This window comes from Pelophylax lessonae (genome assembly GCF_965119305.1).
Source record: "Pelophylax lessonae genome assembly, chromosome: 10".
Taxonomy (NCBI): domain Eukaryota; kingdom Metazoa; phylum Chordata; class Amphibia; order Anura; family Ranidae; genus Pelophylax; species Pelophylax lessonae.
This window is the reverse complement of record NC_138777.1, coordinates 148,867,102-148,871,109: the sequence shown is the minus strand read 5'-3', so window position 1 is coordinate 148,871,109 and position 4,008 is coordinate 148,867,102. Positions and strand designations below refer to the sequence as shown.

The following is a 4,008-nucleotide window of genomic DNA, read 5'->3' as shown; positions in this document are numbered from 1 at the left end:
AAAATGCAAATTATCGATAAGGCTATATTTATTGGTACAGCAGTGCAAGGCTAATGACAGCTTCCAAGTTTGGCGGCTGGGTCCTGGGAACACACACAAGGATGGGAGTCAGACTCGGCTGTCCTGTATGTGCCTGTTCCCATGGAGGTGGACAGGCATTCCTGCTGTTTTGGGCTCCCCCTCCATGGCACAAGTTGCCCAACAGCAGCGCAGGGCCGACAGGTGCTTGCCACCTGCTAAATTCAGCAGCGGGATGCTTACGGGAATTGGGACTAATGCTTGGCTGGGGCTGGGTTGCTGGGACCAGTGGCCATCTAACAAGTGATATTCACTAGTACACTGATTGCACAATGATATCTGTGAACTGAGTGGCAATCAGTCTACAAATATACAGGTTCTATTTAAAGGACTAGCACTCCTATGATTCTATATGGCATTGAGATGGGTACTAGCAATCAGTGTAGGGAGATCAGTGTAATATATAGTGTATTGCAGCTTTGTTTGTCCATTTCACTTTACGTAACCTATATATAACACTTACATCTCTACACTGAGCAAGTTTCACATAACACTGACATCTCCTTACATTGGTGGGCAGTGAGAAGGATGTCAAATTGACACAACATAACAGGTGGAGGTAAGTTTTTATTACACTAATGTATTACTAAAAATATATAGTATGGGCACCTTCTGGCCAATGACCACCAATGTAAGGTGACATTGGATGGACCTTGGGTGTGACCTTCTTTACAATGTGAGAGGGTTTTTAGAAATTAAAAGGGGTGCTGAAGGCCCTTGTATTTTGACCACTGGTAAACAAAACACACATGGCCATAATCGCATTTGAACAGCTGGGGAGAGACAACAGTAGATAAACACACTGATGAATGTATTAACCCTTCAAAAGTCACACATATATAACACATGATGAACCCCAAAAATGTTGATTTGGATATGTACCCAAATTATTAAAACACAATACAGAATAATTGCAATATTTATTGCACAAAGAATATTAGATATATCCAATTTATAATGTATCAGGCAGGAATTGCTGCAACGAAACAGCCCCTCTCCCCACAAAATATTAGTGATATTGTTGCCTTATATCACGGGCATTTCGGGATGCCAATCCAGAACGGGCGACTTCCACTGATGTCATGGAATCCACTGTGACATGTGTTTCTGCCTCTCCACTCGGCCCTTGCATGGCAGGGTCAGTCTCCACTTGCTGCAAACTGACATAGGTCTCAGCATGCCTGCGCAAATAGTTGTGCAAAATGCAGCAACACAGGACCACACGATCAATTTTGTAGAGTGCCAGATGGATGGAAGTCAGGAAAATCCTAAAACGATTTGACATGATCCCGAAGGCATTCTCCACCACTCTTCGAGCTCGGGATAACCTATAGTTAAAGATCCTTTGCTCAGGGGTGAGGTTCCTCTGAGGGAAGGGCTTCATAAGATGCTCCCCAAGCACAAACGCATCATCAGCCACAAAGACAAAACCTAGCCCCTCATTGGTTTGCTCCCTGGATGGCAAGTTGAGAGTGCCATTCTCAAGCCACTGAGCAAACTTGGTCTGGTCAATCACTCCCCCATCCGAATTGTGGCCATTCTTCCCAATGTCCAAATATAAACTCATAATTAGCATTGACTATGGCTAGCATGACAATGCTAAAAAAGCCTTTATAATTAAAGAAATATGACCCAGAATTCGGTGGTGGAACAATGCGGACGTGCTTCCCATCAGTAGCACCCCCGCAATTGGGAAAACTCCACTGCTCCTGGAATTGACCAGCAATCTCCTGCCACTGCTCTGCGTTGGAGGGAAACTGTGGAGAAAAAATGAAAATACAATTAGTGCTTGAGCACATCACATTATTACACACACACACATTTGTCAGTTAAATGCTTATGCAACTTTAAGATAAGAACAACATGAAGGAAATCTTTAGCATTTTGGAGTATGACATCTACATACATTTATTTTTCACCTCCTAATGTGATAATATTGTAATTCACCAGCTACAGCTTTGGTATATGCTGACTTTTACATTTATCATGGGTGGGTGGGTAAGTAAAACTATGCCTTTAAACATCATTAATGGCTTGTGCCCACTGAACATTTTTACATCATAAAATAAACATACACAATCATAGGTTGGAATGGATGGATGAATGGATAGGTTGGATGTCTTTAAGATAACTCATAAACTAGGTACAAAAACATTTGCAAAGGAATAATTGGTTCTGGGAAAGTCAGAAAATGACACAGATTCAATTTACTGTTAACAGGCAATGCGTTCAGGGACACATAGGAGAGAATGCTGGGGTGGTTACTGGGTCATTTTACAAATGGTTAGGAAAATATAAAGCTTTACTACTATGTGCATGCGGACAGAGGGTAGTTACAAAATAATGACATCTGTAATTTGATGTACATCCAAAATAATCTAAATTAGGATGAGATGACAAATACATGGAATGTAATAAAAAAGGAAACATACCTTGATATAGTCCTTCTGCAAGACTTTGATGATAGCAGAGCAGGTCTCAGGGATGATGACTCCAAGAGCTTGGGGGGAGATACCTGTGGTGAACTTGAGATCCTGCAAGCTTCTCCCTGTTGCAAGATATCTCAAAGTTGCAATTAACCTTTGCTCAGGAGTAACTGCAAGCCGCATACATGTATCCTGCTTCAGAATATAGGGGGACACCAGGGCAAGAAGACGGTGAAAGATGGGATCAGTCATCCTCAAATAATTCCTGAAGTCATCAGGATTATTTTCCTTGAGCTCCCTCAGCAAGGACATGTGGGAAAATTGATCACGGTTAAGCAACCAATTTTTGGTCCAGGAGGTCCGCTTCTTCTTCCTCTTGCTAATAACTTGGCTCAGAGCCATAACTCCCAGCGAAACTACAGCAAGAGTCGAATCCTCGGTCTCCATAATTCTCGAACGATGTCTCGGAAACTAGCGAAATGTCGTTAACCAAACAAATGCTACCGAAATCACAGCGAGATGCCCAGAAGGGTCATGGCCAAAAACTCACTTCCTCTTTTGTAGCGTCGGACGTAGTGACGTCATTTTCTGTCGGTCGACAAAAGTCCAGTGCTGTCTAGAGCACATTCCAACCAACAAAACACAACTCTGGACAAAAGACGGACGATCGGTCGGCTGATAATCGTTGCGTGTGTACGAGGCTTTAGAATCCAGTAGTACCAACCAATTATGGTTATCACAAGCTACGGTTCTTTTCAGGGAACTTTATCACACCCTCAGAAGAAGATAATTTTGATACCTGGATCGATCAAGCCATCCAAGCCATTGAGGAGTGGGAAGTGACCGATATGGTAAAAAGACTGAGGGTGGTTGAGAGTTTACGAGCCCCAGCTTCTGATGTAATTTGTAATTTGAAATGGGATTAACCCAGCTGTTTTGTTTCGGAGTGTCTAGAAGCGCTTAGTGAGATTTATGGAAGAGTTGAAGACTGCACGGAGTTAATCTATCAACCACACATACCAAATGGAGGGTGAGAAGCTAACGGCCTATGTTGCGCGGCTGGATCAGATCCCTCAAGTCATATTGAAAGGTGGTATGGAAGTCAGAGCTGCCAGTAAAGCTCTAATGCTACAGGAGCACAGCCACTGGATCCTATCGTGTCACAGCTTCAAACTCGGGGTTCAAGTGACCTACTCACCTACTCTAAACTCATGAAGACTATTAGAGAGCAGGAGGCCCTCATCGAAGCCAAGGTACATGGTTCCGGGTCTACCAAGAGTTCCAAGACTGGTGCTACAGCCTATATCATACAGTCTGGACTTGGACTGGAGACCAGTTCAGATGGAGGGCTCTGCACCCCTAATGACACTTTGACGCAAGCCATAGCCCAGTTGGCACAAGCGCAAACTGCTTTACAGCAAACATTCTGTGGGATTCAGAAGACAGTGGGGCAAGTGATGGAAGCCCATGTCAGTATGCAACAATCACTCTCGGAAGTGAAACA

At 43.4% G+C, this 4,008-nt stretch overlaps 1 pseudogene across 1 annotated transcript; it reads right to left on the bottom strand.

The window, feature by feature from the left end:
* Nucleotides 1-1,087: 1,087 nt before the first annotated feature.
* On the bottom strand, nucleotides 1,088-3,763 carry LOC309565992 (annotated as a pseudogene). Its single transcript has 2 exons — nucleotides 3,707-3,763; nucleotides 1,088-1,835 (listed from the first exon to the last, which is right to left on the bottom strand). The product of its transcript is annotated as an uncharacterized misc_RNA (transcript).
* Between the last annotated feature and the right edge of the window lie 245 nt (nucleotides 3,764-4,008).